The 25,282-nt window shown below is 31.1% G+C and overlaps 1 protein-coding gene across 2 annotated transcripts in view; it reads right to left on the bottom strand.

Annotated features, from left to right (window-relative positions):
- LOC148609578 (uncharacterized) overlaps window positions 1-6,196 on the bottom strand; it is a 33,747-nt gene extending 27,551 nt beyond the window's left edge. Inside the window, exon 1 of one of the 2 annotated variants that reach the window (XM_088541014.1) lies at window positions 6,065-6,196. The gene's annotated coding sequence lies outside the window, so the exon portion shown is untranslated. Of the gene's footprint in view, window positions 1-5,672 lie in introns of both variants that reach the window. The other variant, XM_088541013.1, reaches the window with a different exon arrangement.
- Between the last annotated feature and the right edge of the window lie 19,086 nt (window positions 6,197-25,282).

The following is a 25,282-nucleotide window of genomic DNA, read 5'->3' as shown; positions in this document are numbered from 1 at the left end:
CGGGAAAAAGTTAATGCTTTTTCCCGACGTTAACCTATTGTCAAGAGAAGTTTAATTCTGATGATGTCCGAGAATTTCGAAAGGCCTGTCTGCATAGGTTAAAAAGAGAGGAAACGAACGACTACCACTGCGTTTAGCCATATTGGCAATGCGTACAGTCTGATTGACTGCAGAGTAAACGTAATTCACTGAACTATTATAGGACTGCATACAAAACCCTTTGAATACTTTTACAATGTCTACTTCTGAAGTGCGCCTATAGACAGTAGATAACTCCATTTACAAATGAACACATTCAATTAACGCTATCATAAATCGAGGCACAACTATTATCCATACAGAGTTCACATAGCGTATAGAAGAGAGCATAAAAAATAAATGAAAAACGCTGATGTAAATAGTACATTTCCGGACTACAAATATTTGGTTTCAAATGAAATAATTTGCTGTATAACCTTGGTAAATCGTCTGATTAAATCATTGATCTATCAGAGACGTTTGAAGGACGTTTAACATGCTTCACTACAGTATATTAATATCTTTAGGATTGGTATAAACAGAGTGATATCGATATTGCATATACTAATATTCTCACATCAGTGATAAGTAAGTGGCAAATTCTTATATATCCGTATCCATTGGGTCTTATCTTGTAAATCCTTCTAGCCTGGTTTTAAGTACCGTTTTAAGTATTGCAGAACTAAAAAGGTGTTATGTCGATTTTATTTTCTCCGTTGCATCCTATGTAACTATTGATAAAATAATTCCATGCACTGTGCAATACGATATTATTCATTATTTTCATTATGCTCATTTTACTTTTGTTTTTTTTTTGTACCTGTTATTGTGTTTATTTAATGTCTTTGTTGTGTGTGTCTGTTTTTCTTGTCTATTTTTTATCCTTGGAATATATTCTTTTGATTTTGGTTCGAATCATAGTTCCCTATTTTCAAAATGAAAAAAATTAATTTATGTTAAAATATAAAGTTAAACAAAAATTTAAAATATACCATGTACAGTCGACCTTGATCCGTATCTTTGACCAGAATGTCATTTTAAAATTAAAAAAATAACTTGATTATAATCTTTTTAGAACATGTTTTGGTATTTTTTTTTTTATTTAGTATGTTATTATGAGGTAGTAGGTAAATGCTTGCTATTAGTTTATTACTGCTTGACAATAAATGACGTTGATTGATTATGATTAAGCTTACTATGGCAGTAGTTTTTCATGGTTAAGTGTAAGGATTTTTTGTAAGAATCAGGCAAAATGGGATAAATCAGAAGCATGCATGTCACAACCCCACCAATATGACAATGTAATATCACGAAGGATGCTTTCTCTTTTAATTACGACCATTGTTTGATCTTTGCTCAGAAAGTTTTCAATAGAATGTTTGAAAATTGAAATTTTTGACAGAGTTCACTACCCTTCAAATGTCATTTGCAGTGTATTTCAGTGAAATAATAACTCAGTTTACCAAAATGATTTGGAATCTTGTTTTCTTTTCTTTCGATTCTAATGGTTTAATTAGTCAAATTATACCTTTAAAATAGCGTTTTTATACCATGTTTCACCCACTGCCGGATTTTAACATGGACTAACACTTAATACGTCGTATTTTTTATGCTAAAATTCAAGTTCTCGTTAGTCATTTTAACGTAAATCTTTGAAATTTGCTGTAAGATCCGGTTTGCGACTGTATTAAAGCTATGTCATAAATCTTTACTCATACTCGACTAATGAAAACTTATAATATTCCATGATTTTGTTTTCATTACCGTGCAAAGATCAATTTTAAAATTACATTAGAAATGTTAATTACCCGAAAATGAGATGTTGAGATATTTACTGGTTTCATAAACTACGCATAAAGAGATCAAAATAAAATAACTGTTACCAAAACTCACGTTTATATAAAAAGATAAAGGTTAAGATATCATATGATAGTATCAAATTTTATATAATAAAATTGAAAAGGTACGAAATGCAATAGACAAAAATATTTTGCATTGTAATGCAGAATTTTGGGAACCTGGCAGTAAACAACAAAATACAGATCGGTCTTCGGGTTTCAATATATCGGAACACTGCGGTAAAGTTAATGAAACTAGAACGAGACTTGTATACCATATAGCAATGACTAATATCCTTTATATTAATCATTATCAATCCATATTCCATATCGGGAGGTATCCACTCCTAGTTTTATAATATCATGACAATTAATTGTTGCAAAACTTTATATGGAAGTGTAGCAAGAAATTGACAAGTTGTCTATATATTTAATTGAAGAAAGTTCGTACCTAGAAAATAACAACGTTGATAAAGATAAAACCAATATTGAAAGTTACTGAAGACATCCATTAACGTAAGCATGGTTGAGTTCTACAGCCAGATCACTCTCATGTCTGACTTATGCAGAAGTAATTAAAAAAAAACAAGATAAGTAAATATAAACTTTATGTTATATTAGAAAACATAAATGTTACTTTTATTTAATAGAAATATTCTAAAAGAAAATGGTAAATCTATAATCTGCTACTGATCAATAACGAATCAATGGAGTCAGTTTTCTTGAGCTTGAGGAATCGTGTGATAAAAAATTTAAAGACCCATTTATTAGTGTTTCGTGACAAATGACTGTGACATTTCTTCAATTCTCACGCAATCACATTTTTCTTGTACACCAAATAAATGAAATTGATACATGCATCAACGATTTTCAAATTCCTAAATGATAAAAGTCTAAGACTTTTTTCTTTAAACATTTAAGCTTTTGCTTTGGATGTGATTTCAAATTTCGGAAAAAAATATGTATATGTCATTTCCACACTTATTAGTCAACAGTACTGTGAAATGCGCACTAAATATGCTCAATGTATTTGATACACTTTTTGTTCAATATGGCAAGAAAATGCAGTATAGCACATACAATGATATTCGTATTGACACATTGAATTAAAGTGAACCTAATGTTTGCATTTTTGCCTGAAGACATATGCGAAGATTTTTGGTTTGATGGATTCTTTGAAAATGGGAGTAATTCTTGTCACGCAGCACATGTACTTGAAAATCTTAACTCTTACATTCACAAGATTTTAACCATATCACAACTGAGGACAGCCTAAATAGACTTATACTTTCCTCTATAGAACACTATTCAAAATGACGTAAATAAATGTTATGTATGGCCAAGAGGACAGGTAAAAATTTTGGTTCAACAATACCTATGTTGTTCTAATTACACGTAGTACAATCTAGATAAAAAGGAAAAAAAAAAAAAAAAAAAAAAAAAACACCAGAGGATTTACCTATACTATGCCAGTACAAAAAAAGGCCATGCTGTGACATCTAAGCTTATGATATTTCACACCAACGACATTTTGCAAATTTGATTGAAGGAGCACGTATCATTTAGACCAACCCTCAGTTCCTGTATGTTGCATAGCACTATAATATTGCTTTCGTGGTGCAAATGTCTAAAAAGATCAGAAAGTAACAACTGACAAAACAATATGAAAGGTAAAACCAAAAAGTCATCGAAATTAAAAAAAATGTGCGCCCATCGAAATATTGTACTTAAAAACAACAGAAGTAAAATTGTAGTATACAACATGATAATTTAATACCACGTTTTATCATTTTTAGATTTTTCATCACTCATTTTGATGATAAATTTCAATTGAATTCGAACACCTTCCTAAAAAGGTAACGTGTAAATATTTTTGTTGCCTGTAGATTTCTCGTTAGGCACACACACACACACACACACACACACACACACACACACACACACACACACACATATATATATATTCTGTCAGCTACAACACAAAGTCATTAGTTATATTTTAAGTGTAAGAAGCAAGGGAAATGGGAAAAATCAGAAAAAAATGCATGTCAAAAAGCAATGTAATATCACTCGATACTTTTTCTATTTGAAAATAACACTATTTAATCTCTGCATCATTGGATTTGCTCAGAAATTTTTCTATAGAATGTTAGAGGTTTTTTGACAGTTATATGCCCTTGAAATGTTCATTTTCAGTGCATTTCAATGATATTGTAACTCAATGGTCCAGCATGATATGGAAAAGCTTGTCTGTTTTCCCTGATTCTGATCGTGAAAATAGTCAAATCACATTATCAAAATGATGTTTTTTATACCATGTTTCATCCACTGCCTTATTCTTACAGGGACTGATACTTGATACCTTATTTCATTATTCCATTATCTTCCCCAACTGGCCACTCACCTTCAATATCAAAGGTTAAATTCAGTCTGACAATGTAGACATGCCTCAGATGTGAATGAAACTCTGAATATAGTAATTTTATCAATTAACCATCTACTGTGCTCTTTTCATCGGCTTATTTGTGTATTTAGTGTTGGAAATTGAAGAAATCTCATTAATAGTATCCTCTTGTATACCATTATTTGCTCTTAAAACATTCTTACATGACTTTTACAGACACAATGTCGATTTTAGATTTGTTTTAAAGTAGAATAGCACTTCTTCTCCCATTTTTAACATTAATAAAATGATCAAAATTTTGACCTCAGCAAAACTTTGTCTCATTACATATGCATGCAACTCCGTAAACGGTGGACCCTGATTCCTTTTTCAGCAAGGATATTCCGAGATTCTTTTTAAAATTATTTTAAGTAAGAAAATGATTCCTCTTTTTAAGTTTTAATTACAATTAATTTTCCCTTTCCGTTGTGAAGTTTATACTTGACATTTTTGCTGAAGCTTGTATGATTATGGTAAAAATGAATGAAGAAATATTTGAAAGCACTTTCATCGGAAGAAAAAGGCATACCTCTATTTATTGTAATGATTTAAATCGAAGCTTTCAAATTCCACTTATATTGAAATTTGCAAATTCCTGCGTGGTGTTCAATGAATGCCCTTTAAGAGCAGCAAAGCTAAATCTGTTTTCTTTCAAAAGGTTTTTACACATGATCATTTTATCATTTCTCACGACTTATGTGATTTCAAAGAAAAAGGAGCAACTGTGAAGGTAAAAACGACCGTAAGTCCGTGAAAAACAATATCAAATGCTTCAAAATTTAACAGATAAAGAACAAAATGTATTACTCAAAAGCACTATAAATTACATACAGAACAATGAATAGCACGACAACACTAAAACGGGATTAACTCATTTTTCGAAAGGATAAGCAGTTCTGCTTTCAGCAGGTCACCTTTCGTTTCGTAATATCTAAAGCTTTAATTGAAAATTGAAACAAATAAACATACCAAAGTTTATTTTATTGTATAGAAAATATGATACTATGGCTAGCCACTGCCGAAGCTTAATCAAATGACTTGACTCCAACTTAATGATTTACATCGGCAAATAATCATTCCTACAGTTTTCCGAAATTTACATTCTTTCCCTTAATGTTTTAAACGTTATACACTCTGTCTATACATCGTTCCGATAAATTTGGAATAAAATGCATTCAAAAACATAATAATTACGCAAACAATTTAAAGTACCCCATTCAAAAGAGTGACGATAATTAGTACAGAAATAAAAAAAAAATCAAAATCTAAAGATCAAAGAACTATTCATACGATTTTTTTTTTTTTTATCTCAAAGGCTTTTTCTTTAAAAGTTAAATAGGACGCACTCGAAAGCCAATTTTTCGTAAACTTACCTCTAACAAACTACAGACTCTTTTTAAAGTTCCTAATACTGACGATGGCATTGGCGTCAAAATTTTTCATCAGAAATCGTTTTAAATCAAATGATGCAATAGCCTGTTATGAATTATTCCAGATATATATCATGAACAATTTACTCATTGAACGATTTCCATCATATCATAACGTTAAAAAATCTCCGAAATGTTACTGTTATTAAAGTTCAAATACGCTATACCACGATACATGACGAAATCGTCGCATGCGCACTTGTGACAGCGGGGGTGGATATATTTGAAATGAAACGGATCCTTATATTTGAATTATGAGGCACTCATGACGGCTCTGATATGATCTAAAGTCAATCGATAAATCGGTTTACTACATGGTAAGAATGAAAGCTCACCTAAAGCCTTTTCTATTCAAAATCCCATTATTCACTTCCGAGGACTGTCCATTTTGTAACGAACAAAGCCTACTAATTACTCTTCCGCAGGTGTTATATTTAGTAAAATATAATCGTGATACTACGTCCTTATATGTCGATGGTCAGTCATTACATTTTTGCTTTTTCTTCCGTGCTTGATATCAGGTTAGATATTGAATTGCTTTTCCATTCAATTTTTAAAGGTTTGATAGGGCATACAGGCGAGGAAGCCAGTTTATCCTACCTACTCAAATATTCTTGTTGGAAAGACAATATAAGCACTACAATTCCCAAAGTTATAATTCTGCATGACTCTCTGTCTATAATTAAAATCTTAAAAATTTAAAACTGAAAACTTGCCAATTTCATCGATTAATGTAAAACAATGCAATAAAATATATTGGTATTAAAAGCTTTTTGGTATTTTGTTGAAAATGTTTACGAGAGGAAACACCATTTAAGTGATTAAGGTTTAAATAAGACGAAGATGATTCCCTCCAGGGAAGGTATAACGACAGCATGAAGGAAATAATCAAGGCCCTGATACTAAGTTTACTAAAAACACTACGGGTAATATTTTCGGCAAGGCGCACGTTGAAATATACATGTAAATATAATATGAAAATAACACAGTTCAATTTTAATTGACTGTTCGAAATTTTTATGCAAATATTCAATGAAAGGTTAAGCAAAGAAGTCGTGAAATAAGAAAACTTTGTGCTGTTAATACATACCTTACAAATTTGACACCTAATCGACTGCAACATTTGGCATCTCGTCTTTATTTTTATTCTCATTTTGTGATTTTGAAAATACTTACAGTTTAATATATCTAAATGAAATGGTCAAGACAAACACTTTTTTATATTGATTGCAACCGCTTTGTTGATAAAATAGTATTTTCTCATTTTTATCATATTTTCAGTGAAACAATTTGAAAATGCTTAACGCACAGACAACACAAACATTTCCAACATATTCTCATCTTTTTCTCAAATAGTCAAATATTTATTACAAAATACTGAGAGTGATCCACTATGAAAAGGGTCTTCAATGTATTTTGTCAAAAATTATGAACAATTGAAATAATGTGTTTGTCATAAAAAAAAAAGCGAATATCAAAGCAGAGTTTAATTGAAAAATTAGAATTTCTGTCTTTTAGATATGGTAGTCAGCGATGACCTTTGTAACTGTTAATTCATAACAAGGTTTCATTTTTATCCTGGAAAGAGCTATTTCCATGTAAAATAATAAAAAAAAACAATGAAAAAGTCAATTATATATTTGTTCCATCAAGCTTAAAACTCATTTGGTAACGTTCGATGGCTACAGGACACATTCGAAAATGTTTAAAAATACCCCTCCCCCCGTAAAAATGCATTAACCATTTATAGTGTAAACCATTTTTGGAATGTCAAAAATACGGATATGACCTTCAATGAGCAGCACGATATGTGTAACTCTTTTTAAGGTATATTTGTGTTTATTTATTTATTTTTTTATTATTTGTCATTGTCAGTTAATATGTTCTCGAACGGTTTTCAAATGAAATAAAACAATTACCTGTTATATCAAAATTACGAAGGCTTTGTTTACTTGAACAAGTTAGATGAGCTGAATATTACACGTTTTTCTTTTTTTTTATATACAATCTTTTTTGTCGACAATTTGTAACTCTTTATTTACTTCTCATATGAAAATAAGCTTTATGAAATAACCTGATTGGACAAAGGAAGCTATGGGCTGACTGGTCATGGGACGTTTTATCAGGTTATGTACAAATAGACAATAGCTGTGCGCTAGCTGAAGACATAATTGATAAACAGATAAGGCCAAGAACCACGGGGAAATGCCAAATGAGAGGGTCATTAAATCATAATATGTCAAATCTGGGTTACAACTAATGAGGAAAATTGCGACTTTGTGTCATGGTGGGGATAAACATCCTCTTACGAACATAATTCGATAATCGGAGAGAGCCAAAACTAAAGTGAGATATGATTTCGATGTTAACATCTGACGTGAATTTGTTCTTTTTGATTTCCTAAATTTGTTTTCCGTTCGTGTTTACCGTAATTATAAAAGAGCATTTTATTAGGGTGACGTATTTTTAATTTTACGTAGCTGCTCTTGTAATGATAAACAAAACATTCAAGATCTAAGATTGTAACAGGTTTCTTTTCCATTATTGCTATGCATTCCAAGAATTTTTACTTACACTTAAAAGTAATGAAGACCTTAAACTTCAATCTAAGATAACCTCATAATTATTGTAACATTTTAACGATCGTATCTAGATTCTAGTATTCTATTCAGTTGATAACTGGTTGTTTGTCCCACTTCCTTATATATCTAAATTCTCCTTAAGGTTGCCAGTATTTTATCAACTGTAAAACTCTTATCCGGTTTATAAATGATAGCCACATTATAGATAATATCTTCGTATAAACAACGAATCCAGCTACTTAATATCGTCTCGAGAAAATAAAAATCCCCTGTTATATCAATTATGACTGCTTGTTTTCTAAAACGATCTTGAATGAGCTGAATGTAACGCGTTTTAACATAATGGACATACAGCGTAATGGCCATATCGTTATAGTAAGTTTAATTTTTTCTCCAGTTTTACTGAAACTATCAACATAGCCTCTCAAATTTCGATAAGATGAATGAACAGCGTTAACAGTCTATCGTGGGTTAATGCTAAGTGATTGATTGTCATTTATATAACCATTTGCACTTTAAAAGTGTATGATATTTTCCGTAAATAAGTTAAAAAAACATTTTAGCCCATATGTTGCAAGTACGGTGCATTAAATTTAAGTAATTAATTCACCCCATACTATTTTCTTATGGCGTCATACTTAAGTTTTGTTCTCTTATAAGATATTATTGTCGATTATTTTGTTTTCAATTGTCATGTGTGATTTGATAATTTGACTTTCGAGACTTCAACACAAAAGTACGTTTCTTGTTGCAATTTAAAATTGACCACAATAGAACCAGAGTAATATAGATAAAGAATAACATTTAAACATAAAAAAAAACATGTGTTTTGACAAAAAATATAACAAGAATAATAAAATGTTAAAGATAAAATTTAATGTCTGAAATAATAATGCAACTTTATAATTTTTGAGGGGCTACTAAAATGTCCATGAAATGAATTTTCTTTTTTAATGTAGGAAAAAAGAAATAACTATATATATATAAGGACTACAAGCAATTGATAAAATCTCTGTATTGCCCAATATTTTGTATCAAACGTAGGAGGATGAATATCGAAATAAGTAACGATTTTTTTCCTATGTAAGGTGTTTCATAACTTTGCCGAAGCAGAATATAACAGGAAATTGTCATTTTACAAATTGGAATAATTGATTCATACTATGATCAGGATAACACCCGTTCTAATCAGATTTACGTCACTGTTTAGGCATGACCGATAATATTTTCACATGGTTCAGGCGTATACCCATAAAAGTCAATTTGAAATTTTCCTCTTCTATAAATATGTTTTAATTAGAAGAGGCTAACAAAACCATATTTGAGATACTAGACTGGGTTTACCCACCAGATTCTTGACCAAATGCAAACGGCGAGAAAATAATCATGGTTTCGGTTTTCAGTAACGATTAAAAAAAAACAAAATAATACATACAAAATAAAAAAAGCAAATGAGCAACTCAAACTCAACTAGAAACTGGGGACATGGACCTGGTGCACCGGTAGGGTAAGCATGAAATAAATTCTGTAACTTTTACACTTTTCTCTCGAGGCGTTATTTTTATTTGACGTTGCTGATGCTTTGCATATCAATCAACCGTTCACAGAATGTCAAATGTTTTTGAAAATGTCAATGAGATATTGATAAAATCTATATGATAATTAGGATAATCAACTGGCTATCATGAATATTCAAATTATAACGAGTTTAATACTTTCTTAAATCTTTGCATTATTTTGCGCTTGTGATCATATTTTGGTTACTCACTCCTCCTATTTGATCATCCGAGTATTTTTAAACTTTCCATCTTCTACTTTAAAACTTGACATATTTCAAGAAATTGAAGTATTTTAAAGATTCGTACAGTCATAACGCAATATAAGTTGATACAACTGAAGAAAAGCCATATCATATTTCAATTTATTTCTTCAATATAGTCCCCTCCACACATAATCATAATTTTGATCATAGAACGATTTTAATCTACCTCTTTGTATGAATAAAAACCAGGAAATTGTGACAATAGAACAATTTTGTTGTGAAATATAACTCATGTCGGGATGAACATTATTTTACACACGAGCATTAATTCTTTGATTATAAATTGTCATTGTAACTGTGATTTTCATGAAGTGATGCGATATGTTCTGCATACAAAAATGATATAAATGTTTATTTCACGTATGAACATATTATGTTTTAACAAGAGTAGTACATGGATGAAACTAATTAGATTTTATCAATTAAGTTTACAAATTACAAAACCAGATTCTTTACCACAAAATGAAAGAATCCGTGCCATTATTGAGCCATCATACAGTAATTTTAAGAAAATCGCTGTGTTTTGAATGTTGTAAGTTAATATCTCAAAGACGACAATATGAAAGCAATAAAGTCATTAGAGGTCAAGGCCATTTTATCTCCTTTATGTGAAGGTTTGATTGAAATATAGCAAGCAATTTGATCATTGTTTTCAGATGTGACATTTAGCACAGTAATCTGTCCATCATTTTAGAAGTGATATTTAGAGGTTTTCAAATACACCCCTCCCACACAAATTAACTACGAGCTTTTCAGACAAATATGGCCCACACACTAGCTGTCATTTCGCTTCTTCCTGATATGTGATACCAATTAGTACCCGTAATGTATTCATATAAGAATGGGTGTGTAAATGTTTTATTCTTTACTGTTATACTAACAAGGCAAGACCGATCAAATCAAATCAGATCACTCAAAAAACAAAACAAAAAAAAACAAAAATTATAAACACCCTGGACTTAAAAAAATATCACGTACACAGAAACAGAGATTATGCAATGAAACCCATACGTAGAACTTTCTACATTGAAACTAAGGTTGTATTTACATTAACAGTTTACCTATTTCTGAATCATATTATTTTACGAAGGAAAATTACTTATTACCACTTCTGTTCAAACCATTTTGCACGAAAGCCAAGAGTATAGTTTTTTTCATAATTATTAGTTTTTTCCATCAAACATTGCTGAAAAAGACACGACAGTTAAATCTAGAAAAGCAAAGTATATTTCCAAGCTGGTGCACTTGGTATATGGTTAAGTTATGCTGCTGGGTCTCGGCTCTCAATTTAAAATTGGCGTTTAGTTAATATAATATAACGAGAATAGGTGTGAATATGCCAAAGAGTAAACAATTCCACCTGGATGAAAATGTCAGCACAATGCCACCTATTGGTCTTCAATGAACGACAAGGAAACCCTCACATCACAGAATTTTGTTTCGTTTTGGTTCATATTTCTTGTTTTCAATTTTCATTTGGTTTTCCTTTTATTTTAAACTTAAGAATTAAAGTAATAGTATTGTTGCTATTGTTACACGTTGCTATCAATGTCGGAAGGCATGGGTATTTTAATAAATAAGTAGGAAATAGAAATTAGTTGTTTTATCTATCTTAATAATGTAGAAGAATATCGAAATTGCTTTTATCAGAAAAACTACAGATACATTTGTATCTGAAAGAGTAATAAAGGTAACCAAGGTTATAGCGGTAATCAAAAGAATGAAATCCAGGAACAAAGACCCGACATGGAAAAAGTCATACACAAAAAAGAACATACATTAACTAAAATCATACATACAAAGTAATAAAAGCAAATGAGCAACTCGGACTCCATTAAATACTGGGGGCATGGACCAGGTGCACCGGTAGGGTAAGTGTCAATCACTAAATATTCTCATGTTTTGTTCATTAATTATTTATCTGTTTTATGTACCAGTCTTTTATATAAAAAAATCAGACAAAAGATGATTCATGCGCGTCAAAAACCCACTAATTTCACTTTGGATTCTAATTAAGAAACAGTTACATATCCCCACATTACCAGTCTCAGTTTGACATTAGGTTAATGAACTTTTGAGATAAAAAATATATTGATTGTGTATGAAAATGGCACATAGAAAGAGTTTTCGTTCTTGGTCTATTTTAGTTGATATTAATGTACGGTTTTCTAAAAAAATAGAGAGCTGAATACAGAAAGGTCTATTGTTATGCAAATCGAGAAAGCATTGTTCGTAAATGTATTGTTGGAAATATCAATGCAACCGGTCAAATAATGATAATTATTAATTATAGTAAACGTATTATAACGTCTGATTCCTTAAAGAGTAATCAAGGGAACCAAGGTTATAGCGGTAATCAAAAGAATGTAATCCAGGGACAAAGACCCGACATGGAAAACAGTCATACACAACAAAGAACATACAGTAACTAAAATCATACATACAAAGTAACAAAAGCAAATGAGCAACTCGGACTCCACTAAAAACTGGGAGCATGGACCAGGTGCACCGGTAGGGTAAGCGTCCTCTGTTTTTATAGAAACACCCGCCGAGTTGCTCATAAATAATCAGGTCCGGGGTAGACAAATCAGGAAAAGAAAACTATGAACCGCTGAATAAATCAGTTTACATGGTGCAGATGGATACACTCCGATAGTTTTAATATTGCTACATTATTTTTTCTACAAATAGAGAATTTGAATTAAATAACGGATTGATGAATGATATTTGACAAGTTTATGTTTGCATTATTAAATAACTCCCTTTTGTTCTAATGAAAATGCATGAACGATTGGCGTGGTATAGACTATTATCGCTGAAGGGTGTCACGTGATCGAACTTCGTTAAATTTTGTTGTCTATTTTCATTTCAAATATGTTGTGTCAATAACAAATAAATTGCAATTAATTCATGTCATTTGCATAATATTTTTTTATATCTCATACTGACTTTATAGTAAATAATTTAAGAATGGAGATACATAACTGTGCAAATACACAAAAATAGCAATTCTATACATGATCTGCAAATTCAAAGATAAATCGGAAAATTTAAATAAGTCACAAGTTCCTGCCTCGGTACTGGCATTTCAAACTTGAAATGGTGGATTAAACCAGTTTTTTGGCTACCCTAGCCTCACACTTCCATTTGTGTTAGAGTGTAAGAGAATACGAAAAACAAAATGATTTCTTCTATCACGGACTTTTTGTGAAGAACTCGGCGGGTATTTCTAGAAAAGCAGAGGAAGCTTACCCAATCAATACACCTTTTCCATGCTCCCAGTTTTTATTCGAGTTCGAGTTGCTCATTCACTGTTGTTACATTGTATGTATTATTTTAGTTTTGTATGTCCTTTGTTGCGTTTGTCTGTTCTCCATGTCTGTTCCTTGACACTGGATTACATTCTTTTGCTTCCCTTAATTACATTTTAAATGAGAAAGTAAGCTTAATATTTATCGAAGGACTAATTCTTATCAAATATCTTCTGATGTTGAACTGTAAATTGGTTCCCTTCCGGTCTGTATTGTATGTTACATAATGGAACAGATATCATATAATCTATACTTTTGATTGGTCTAGAGATATACCTCTGAACCAACGATCATTAAAAAAATTATGATTAATTGCCTGATTGATTGTGGCTGAACGTCCTATGACAGATGTTGTTATTTCCGTTTTATTCCAAACGCAAACTGTCATTCATATTAACGTATTCATGAATTGTAATATAGCCAAGCGTACTACTTCCACATACAGACAAATTTTCCAAGTTTGGAACATCAAAATATTACCCATAACAGCTGCCCCCTTTTTGTTGGTTACTTTCCAACTACATCCAAAACATCACATTCATTATTTCACTGCACTTGATAAGGAAAACATAAATCTATTCTCAAAATATATTTTCATTTCAAAAACTTATTCAGTGATAAGTATTTTGCCCATCATCCCTTACACTAATTTATTGGTTCCTCAATATTTCCCCCCCCCGCATCAAAGCAATGGAGGGGTATATCAATAGTGTTTGTTTGTCCGCAGACGCAACTCCTCTGGATCTGCATGATGGATTATGTTCAAATCTTGTTCAAAGATTGATAGGAATCATACCTAGCTGATCAAATTGTACTACGAAAGTTATGGTAATTTGATTATTATTAACTTTGAACACTATATTTATACTATGTTGACACAACTTCTTTGACATCACAGGACGGATTTCATTCAAATTTTGCAGGACTGTTAGGAACACTAACTTATTGAACATACAACACCACTCTTTTAATTCGACAAAGTTACAGGGCTTGAACCTGTAAGTGTTTGGTTTTTTCCGTGGATTGCTTTCTTTTAATTTCCGCTGGAACCTTGGTACACTGTTCCATCGGATCAAATTGATACATGGAAGATAACGTAAACTTATAGAAGGGTTTGAAAAATTCCCGACGATGTTAAATTTGCCATAGATGTCACAGCAGTACGAGTTCGAGTCCCGCGGAGGGAACGACCAAAAATTTGCATCGCAAATTTGACAGTTCTAACATCGTTGGGAATTTTTCAGACCTTTCTATACGTTTATATATCTTCCCTGCATCAACTTGATCCGAAGGAGCTGTGTAGCAAATAGAGTCGTCACATTCTGAGACGTTGTATATATAAATATATATATATATACATCTGTGTGTGTGTGTGTGTGTGTGTGTGTGTGTGTGTGTGTGTGTGTGTGTTTTTATAAATATGTTGTACCTCCATGCTTTACAAAGCTATTTTAATAGTACACATTTTTATATTTTTATTTAGTTTTCAAACTTTTGTTGGAGACATATGGCTACGTGTAGCAATCTTATTTGTATTTATTCTGTTATACCAAAACACATATGGTTCATTTATTCATTTAAATTACAACTATTAGTATCAAATGACTATCCTAGCGATAAACTCTTGTACAAAAAATATCTAACATCCATTACATCGTTAAAATGAAATTATTATATAAAGTTCCGTGGATTATGTTGATTATTTCATGACAATGTGTCGCACCACAATATAACGCATCTTCTAAGCGAATGGTCCAGTAAATTAACATGAAATGACACCTAGACAACAATTGTTGTTTGATCTTGTATGAATTAAGCAATTTTCAATTTTAACAATATCTATTTATTGAAAAAGTTTTGTTATTTTATGTATATGCACGTGATTTTTGTTTAAATGAAAAGAATTCTAAAGCACGCAGATGTAGAATTTCACAAAACGTTTCACAGTACCGATCAACAATTGTTTTAATATATGATAAGATTTTGAACTGAAACGAATTTATTTCTTTGTAACCAAAGGATATAAAACCATGATTTAAAAAAAAATGCTAAGAATTTATTTTAGCACAGTGTAAAACATGCTTCTATCTATACAAAAAACATTAAATAATTCTGTTTAAATATTTTCGTGTCATGTGATATTTGCTGTCTTCGTTTATACTGTTGCTTGTTGATTGTTGCTTGTTTCTTGATTTTTGATGTTTGTTTTTGTCTTATTGAACTTCTTTACACTGTACTGATGATTGCTTATGTGAGAGGTATACAGACATTTTATATAGTGTATTAATTTCATTGTCTATCTTTTATAGATAATGTACAAATACTTCCTTTTTTCGTTTTTACTGCGTTCAATTATTCTACAAACAAAAGTATCAACGATCACATTATTTTATCGATAATCAAGATCGAGCTTGAGTTATCTTTCTTATGATTTAAAGGATTTAGCTATTTAAGACAATATTTTTGTCAATTCTGTTGATAACCTGTAAACTGCTTTTAATCAATAAAATATGACAAATCGTAAACATAATATTAATACCCACAAAATGCATTCAAGGGCGATAACCCATACGACGAATCATCACACAGCTTTTAACCGATAACACGTTTACTCTTTGTAAACACATTTGATTATGAATTTACTTGGTACTAACAATTTTAACCCAAGTTAGAAGAAGTGAAGAGAAAAATGTATTTATTTGCATTTACTTATATATATTGTGTACAACATAAATGAAAATTTAAATAATTTTGTTTGAACAGGTTATAGGAAATAATTCGGTTTGCGACAGCTTACAATGATAATCTGCGAAACGGTTAATAAAAAGTGTTAACTGGCCAAAATCAAGTTATTGAATAAAACCTGTAAAAAAGGGAAACAATCCTTATAATTTAATATCAAATGGATAACAGTCCAAACTTAAATGATTGATTCGTAATCTAAACGTTCTTTATTATTATTAATTATTTGAATCGCGGAGTGCGGACAGATCGGCGTTAATGACGTTATAGTTTCAAGCATAAAATACAAGATAACCTGGTTTGCTCTAAGAACCAGAATCAGAAAGCTGTTACAAATCAATTTTAATAATTTATGATTTAAAAAAATAAGATATATCAATTTTCAAAACATCAATAGTTACATAGCATGTGAAGCGTTATAGCTATCCTTAAATTGACCTTACACTTTATCCCAAATAAATGAATATGAAATTAATAGTGGTACATATACATGTATTTTATTTCAACAGAAATCTATGAATTATCCCTGTACCATGTGTAATAACAATTATCTTGTAATAATCCGAAACGATCTTGTTCGAAATATTTGACTTTTTAATTTTGAAAAATGTAGTTAATTTCGGCAATGATATTTCAAACTTCATTGCACATTTACATTGTAACATTGAGGTTCCAACACTCTTTACAGTTTCAATATCATTTTTGACAATTTGACCCCTTGCTTCGCAATCTGCTTTCATCTTTTAAATTTCCAGTGAAATTCTCCACATTTGGATAAGTATTCTAATTTTTCTTACCGGCCTTCAAGTAATCATCCAAATTTTATTCTTGAATTTTTTTTCTGTTTTTTTTCATAGTTGCAATTCACATGAGTGTTTTATTCACAATTTATGAATTTTAACAAATCAAATGTATTCAGGATATATATATTTTCTATTTATCGAGCATAATTAGTCTTTTCTAAATAATGTTTTTTAGTTAACAAATGTTTTGGAGTACCGTCACATCAGCACCATGAGAACCAAATACATGGGAAGTTGAAGTTTTAAAGTAAATTGTATACAAAAAGTACTAAAAACAACAAAAATCGTTTAAGGAATCCAAATCAAGTACCGATATGTTTTACAAGATTATGTAAATGGAGATTTGTTATTGTACCTCCATATTTAAAACAAGAAACAAAGCCTCGATGTTTTAATAGTTTCAGTTGTTCATATGCCACACGTCGTATATAGTCTGTGGTAAGACAATTCTGACTGGTAGATTAGTTGATACACTCGTGGACCTATGGTCCACCAGCAGTGGCATGGTTACATTACTTTCTGACTTAAAAAAACCCAATAATATGAGGATTGCGAATTTTGGCATGCTGTACACGTGTTTTAAGGAGGAAATCAACGGCATTAGACCCAAATATATAAGAAAATCAAGTTGTGAAAAATACAAAAACAAACACAAACATATCGAAATAGGAAGATATATTGAGAACCTATAAAAGTTTTTTTTCAAGTATAGATATTGAATACCAAGCTTTAAAATTGTTGTTGTCTAAATCCCAAATATCTTTTTTCTTTCGAAACCCATTTTATGCAGGTAAAAGGGGCTTATTTTAAACTAGAAATTCAATGTACCAAGAACAAATTTTTACCTTAGTTCAAACATATTTTATTGCTAAAATGTACAGGCAATTGGATTGGACATAAGTTATACCAACTTACAAAGGTCCTTTCCACATAATTAATTACAAATATTTTGTGAACATACGTTCTGCAATTAAGCATAAAAATATGGGAAATATTAACAGGATGAAGTTAAAATTGCTTGCTGTGATCATCATATGTCAGAACGCTTTGATTGTTTCATTAATTATTGAACTAATTTAAATATATCTTTGTTTTAATCATCAGATAATGTGTCATTTCCAAAAAAAGCAAAGTTTTGATTGCTAGTTCTGGTAAAAAGGCAGTATCATTCTTCAATTTATCTCGTGTCTCTAAATATATTGGGCATTACAAAAGGTAAAAATTGTATTTGAAAAGCTCATGACTAAGCATTTTCCCCGCCTACCATTTTCCCGTTACAAAGAAAACAGTTGATGCTTTTCATATCTCATCGTTTAACTCCTCAAACTGTAACAACTTATTTATCTGCTCCTGCTCAGTTTAATAAGCTGGATGGCTTTAGAGATACGACTCTTCCTTTTGTTGTCAAAAGGACACTACAGGGTTTTCAAAAATTGAAAGGACATCAAGATGTTAGGCTTCCTACAACACCAATTATTTGGGAAAAAATAGAAGACTCGTTACCAATGTACACATCCTCATTTTATGAAAAAAAACACTTTACAAAGGCATGTTCCTGTTAGCCTTTCATGATTTCTTGCGTATAAGAAAGTTTACTTCTCGTGTAAAGCAAAATCATGTCTGGACTTATACATTATCTATTACATTTGGCCCCTTAGTCAACACCTATCCCGGTGATATAGTTCTGACATTTATACTTTCAAAATCGTCAAGGTAAACATCCAGTTACTCTGCAGCTAAATCCTTGTAATGGTGATAGTCAGATGTGTGCATGTTTTTTTGGCATTATTGAAAATACTTGTTTGTTTTTTCCGATGCCTAGGGAGAATCTCGTCAGGTTTTAAGCAGCCAATTGCATGTGTCATTAAAATTTTTAATCATTATCTTAAGAGGTACAAAAGTCACTCGTTTCGAATCGTTGAAGTATCATGGGCCAAACAAGTGGTGGTATGGTGATGTTCGAATGCCAGAATTATCATGAAATATTGTTTACGCATTTAACACGAAAATTAAAGAATGGTCCCGAACAGAAGAATAAAATAAGTCATGACAAACCGTTGTCTTACAAAAAGAACTGAATGAACATTCACTGGATAGATGAACGTTTAGTGGCCATTTAAGTCATTTCTTTCGATTATTTTTTTTCTACCTAATTCATTAACGAAATAAAACGATGAACAGGAAGTTTATATAAAAGGCACTCATTGTCACTGCACTGTTAGATCTCCTCTATTATTCCTCCTCTTTGCGGGAGGTACACACTAAACATAAGTCTGTCTTGCCGTTTGTACGTACATCCACAGCTTTAATAAGTAATCGCAGTCACTATATTTTGACAGAAGCAATATATAAGTTTTTCAAATATATATTCAAATCTAAATGATTGTACAATGATACCGATAAAGATGTTAAAAGAGAATACAAGCGTGTAAAAATTTTCAGTCAAGTTATAACTTTCTTTAGTGCTAGACATATACTGAGTGTTTAGGGTGGTAAATAACGGGAACATATAACTTAAACGTATTGCATCATCAAGTGAAAACCTGTGACGTATTAAAATTATTGTGGAAAGTATAACATTGAAATCCAAATTTGAGATAGTCTTGGACTTTGTAAAAAAAATTAACTTGGAACATAAACAAACACGTAAAGAAAATGAACTATACAAGCATGGAAGAACTGAATGTTTTTTATTTAATGCACGTAGTTCTTTTATCAGCATTTTTACCTTTTGTCATCAAAGGATCGACTTGCACATAGAGATGTGTGTGTGTGTGTGTGTGTGTGTGTGTGTGTGTGTGTGTGTGTGTGAATTTCTTTTCATATTGGATTGAAGCCATACACAATTTATGTTTGTCGACTTTGACGAATTGATTGTAGGGTTGAAGGCGGTTCAAGAGGTATCCTTGCTTGAATGAATAGTCGCTGTTTTCTAGTTCTTTAATAATATTTGCATAAAAGTATATCATATTAGATGAAAACCAAAACACCTCAACTGCAAAATCAGTAAGAAAACACAAATGAGCCAAATAACACTCATCAATCGGAAGAAACAGACAACCCCGCAGTTCATAATTGTACACACAAACATTAATCAAGTAAAGTTAAATGCGAGATGTTACACCACGGATAAAGAGATAAAATCCAAGTGCTAATGACTACATTTATGGAAAAAATAATCTATATACAAAAACAAAAGTTAACACTTTCATTTCTTAGCACTGATGTCTTATCTTATTCGACCAAACGCACGATACTTAAAATTGATAAAAATGGTACGTCGGAAATGACAACACGAAGTAATACATAGAATTAATAAAGAAAAAATACCAATAAGTACTTGAAAACCCCCCTTTTTTATTAATTAACTTATCCTACACAACTCAAAACGACATTTCTATTATATGGTATTTTTCCGGCTAAGTAATATGAAATTATTTCATTCACATTGTGTCTATACCGCAACAAAAATGTTGAATAGTTAAATTATTCTTTCACAAATGAAACCAAACTCATACCCATGAACATTTCCTGAACATATAGTATCTCCAAACTGAAACATTGTTGTATAAAGGCTTAAGCAATTGTCTGCATTGGGTTCACCTGGATACCAAAGTAATACAGCCGGTGGAATTGTCGTGTTATCGCTAAAAATCCAATTTCCATTCCGTTTGGTTCCATCTACATAGTACGTCATGTTACTTTTTACTGTAAATTATATGTAGAAAAACATTCACGTAAAGGGCATTTTAACATAAAAAATTTAATATTACTCATAAAAAGAAACCAAAACTTAAAATAATAACATAATAATAGTTTATAACTCAAATTATTCAAATTAATTTTGGGTGTCAGATTCGTAACATAATCCTACTGAAATTATCCAATTTTCTGATATCGGTGATAAATGAAGAAGATATTACAGAAATTTAATTCTAAATGTCGGAATTATTCTAACATACTAGAAACTCAGATACACAAAAATAAATATCCTATTTATCATTTACTTTAAGCAAAAACTAAGAAATAAAGCACATGCGCAAATTATCCGATGTATTCCGAAGTTTCTAATGCATTTTGTTACAAATTTAATCACGCATTCATTCTGAAGTGGGGATGGAATCGAAATTCTCAATTTGTACAAATATTTGCTTTGCCGTTGACACGAGACCGACACATTGTCTGAAAATAAAGCAGTAAAGACCTAAGGCCTAGTCAGAAACGTACCTGTTACATCAATCAAATGATTTTTTAGAGCCTGATATTTGCCTAAACTATCAACTCTCACAAGCCTTCCACCCTCAGAATCACAGTAGCTTTCGGAGTCGACGTACGATAAAGCATTCTCATACTGCTTAACGCAAAACTCAGTTTGTAATTCAAAATACCCATCGATTTCACAAACCTCTGAAATGAAGAAAAATTAAATAATTAGAACGACCTGAATCGAGAGCAGAAATGGTTTAAAAGCAAATATGTTCAAATGTCTAATAGCGTTTGTTTTAAATGATGACAGTTTTCGGTACCGAATGCTTTGATTTACAATGTTGTTTGTGAAAAAGTAGTCATGACTGAAAAAAACATAAATGCTTGTTATTTCTTTAGCCATAATAACATATGTCGATGACATTGAGAAAAACAATTTATTGTTCAGTTGAGGTCATACTGAATTTTCCTTTGAAATGAAAAAGAAATACCTTCACACTGTTTAATCAGATTTTTTTTCCTGCCATGAACGGTCGATTGAAGACAATTCCCGGGTCATTACGAGCAAAACAAAAAACAAAAACAAAAACAAAACAAAACAAAACAAAAACAAATGTGAACTCAGGAATTAAATTATTAATGCACAGTATTATGCAAAGATTGTTTTTACACATATATACATTGTATTTGTAGTTCATTGAAGAAGTGATTTTCGATGAACGTTTTTTGTAGATTTTAATCATGATATACTTAGGTTGAAAACACAATAGAACAATCCCAATATACTTAAAAATTTATTAGACCTATTAATTTGAAATTAAAAATAAATATTGTGTTATAATCATTTTAGTCATTCCTGAGAAAATTTGAGTTCATCCCCTTCTGGTTTTGGTTGGGTTCGTGCGGCTTGATTTTATGTCTCTTTCTTGGTTCTTTGTACTTTATGTAAGCTCTTCTTCGTGTTTGTTTTTGTGTATGTTCCCAGCTGGTTTTGTCACTTTTATTTGGTCTGTTTTATTCGGCTGATTGTGCTTGATGTGTATAGCTGATTATGCCTTATTTGAATAGCTGATGGAATCACCTGTTTTCGTTTAATGCCTTTTATTTGTGTTACCAGTTTTCGTCTAATATTTGTGTCATCTGTTTTCCATCTATTTTTTATGTGCCCGACTGATTGTGAATTATTGACATATTTCCTTCGCTCAACACCGTGGTTTTCTATATTTATCATAGTAGAATAATTCAACTTACTTGGTATGTAATAAACAAAACCTTCCGAGCTTTGTAATGACAAAACTGGCCTGTGGAGAGTAGAACTACAAAGACATCTTTTCTTATCTTTATTGAAAAAGATTCCCGAAACATTCATACTATCGATTTGTGCACAAGCTAAAACACATTGTGATCCACTTGTAATCATAGATACGGCAGTGACAGAAGCATGTGGTTCTCTATTTTTACGAAGTTCGTCATTTTGCCACGTCAACTGTTTGACGAGTAATCCTGTAATCAATGTTACATTCTTGATTATAAAACTGCATAAGTAAGGCAATTTCAGAATTTTGTCATGATAAAAATTATTTCACCGATCACTTCAATTACCATTGTATTTGCCGGGATATGTGAAGTAAACACTTTACTAGAGGTCGTTCTTTACTTTATTAGTGTATCAACGATTGACAATGAAGCACATGACACGATCTATATACATGAAAATCGTGGAGGATATGATCCACTGTTTGTAGTATGTTTTAAGACGAACGTGAAAAATATAAAGAAATAACTTGTATGTCTGCAAAGAGTAATCAAGAGAACCAAGGTTATAGCGGTAATCAAGAATGTAATCCAGGGACAAAGACCAGACATGGAAAACCGACATACACAACAAAGAACATGCAGTAACTAAAATCATACATTCAAAGTAACAAAGGAAATGAGCAACTCGGACTCCACTAAAAACTGGAAGCATGGGACAGGTGCACCGGTAGCGTATGCAAAATAACGGAAAAGGGACACAACGGGTTTAACGCAGAAGCATGCAGAATACAAGCAATCACATCTCCAATGAACAAACAGCAACAAAAATAAATGTATTTGATCTCTCAAGTACTAGTCCATATAAAATTCTGACAGTGCCAAGATTTAAGTGATTCATGGTGAAGAAAAAACCCACCAAAACAAACAATGCTGCTTCAGTCTACATATGCTATATTTTTATGAAGAAGTTGTCTTTTCAGTTTTCAGATCTGTACTTTTGAGAAAATCATATATTTATCTTCCACTAAAATCAATCAAATGAAATCAAATCAAGAACGATAACTCTTGCAAAGTGCTAATTTCATGTACAGTCTATATAAATTTTATCTCAAAAGCGCAACACCCAAATGAAAAATATAAGACTGTTGATGTGATCAGTAATTGAGTCTGAATAAAAGAAATAAAAGTGAAACTAGTGGGTTTTTAATTTTATCTCGAAAGCGCAACACCAAAATGAAAAACTAAGACTGTTGATGTGATCAGTAACTGATTCTGAATAAATGTGAAACTGGTGGGTTTTTGACATGCATGACCTTCTGTCTGATTTTTATAAAGACAGCTACTTAATTACATGTACATTTCCAAAGATTATATTACGAAAGGGTGAAACAAAAACAAAAAAAAAAAAACTACCAATTTCATTGCTATGATATTTTCATACATGAAGTCGACATCTACCAGTAGGAAATATTCTGAGTTAAAATTGATTTTAATCTCAGAGGGCAAAGAAAATATGGGAAAAATACAGATGTTTTTATTCCCCTACACTACCTTTTACCAGCTTTTGAATAAATTAATTCCATACAATGGTACATACATTAAGGAGTTCACCCCCCTTCAATGTTTTAAGGTTCTTAAATGATATTATTATAGAAACGATTAGTATATTAGTTTTCATCGGATTTACACCAAAATAGAAATGAAAAACAAAATGAAAAGAAATTAAACATGAAAAAGAATAAATAAAAACAAACTAAGACGACAAAAACTAATTGAAAAAAAAAACATTATCAAAACTACAAAGCTCAAATCTCGATAATGTCTGCAATATAGTTTATCTGCGAATATAATTAACTTGTAAAAATTAATTGTTCCGAACATTAATGCGATTATGTATTCGAAGATATTTTGATAGTGAATTATTAATTTTTATTTAAAACAATAATAGGTTAATGGTTTTTCAAAGAGGGTTGGGTTGTCTTGACAGGAAACCTTGCAATTGGAAAGTGGGTCGCTGATTAAATATTAATTGATACTATATCACTTTAATTTAACACATCTTTAAACAAAGTTCTGATAAAAAAAAGTCGTTGATAAAATTTAAACTAATCCTGCAGGATTAAATTGATTAAGTCCATAAATATCCATTCTGAAATCTAGCTTTTCATGTAATTATTGGATTATAAAAGTATGTTTTTCATTTTTGTATCATTTATCAAATCTTTATACTACAACCTTTATATTAGAGCAGTCAAAATGCATTGACCATTTACTTTCAAGTGATATACGGTCACTTACAGAATATAACGTTTCTGTTGTGACGTCACGAACGTTACATCGTCTTGAAGTTGCCAAGATGTCCCCCGCTTCAAATAAAGACCGCTGCTTTTCTCGGCTCCCTTAAAACGTCACTTTTCGTTTCGAATTTTGTTGCAGTATAAAGACATTAATGTTTATATACGAATTCGGCTCAAACCGGTGAATATGCTCGGCACAGCCTCTCATTTTTCCGTGGTTCTAAGGCTCATCCGTATATTAGTTTAATGTCAAGTCAGTGCACTGTTATTTTCTATATCTGTACATCAGTGTTTATTTAATGATTATATATTGATGAGTAACTGTGATGGTGTGATGATGTACACTGAAAATTGCATTCTGCCAATGTATTGACGAAATAAATAATATTTGAATTAAGATTAGTTAAGAAAGTTAAGATACGCCTTTTCCAAAGGCATTTATCCTCTTTAATATAACTTAGAAAAAAATGTTGGTATCCTGAACTCTATCCTTTGAATGATTCTTTGTCTAAGTAATTAATTTAAAAAAGAGT

This window comes from Perna viridis, chromosome 8 (assembly GCF_037379345.1).
Source record: "Perna viridis isolate PV_CMFRI_1.1 ecotype Kerala chromosome 8, ASM3737934v1, whole genome shotgun sequence".
Lineage (NCBI taxonomy): Eukaryota > Metazoa > Mollusca > Bivalvia > Mytilida > Mytilidae > Perna > Perna viridis.
The sequence above is the reverse complement of the archived record's forward strand: the minus strand, read 5'-3'. Positions and strand labels throughout refer to the sequence as shown.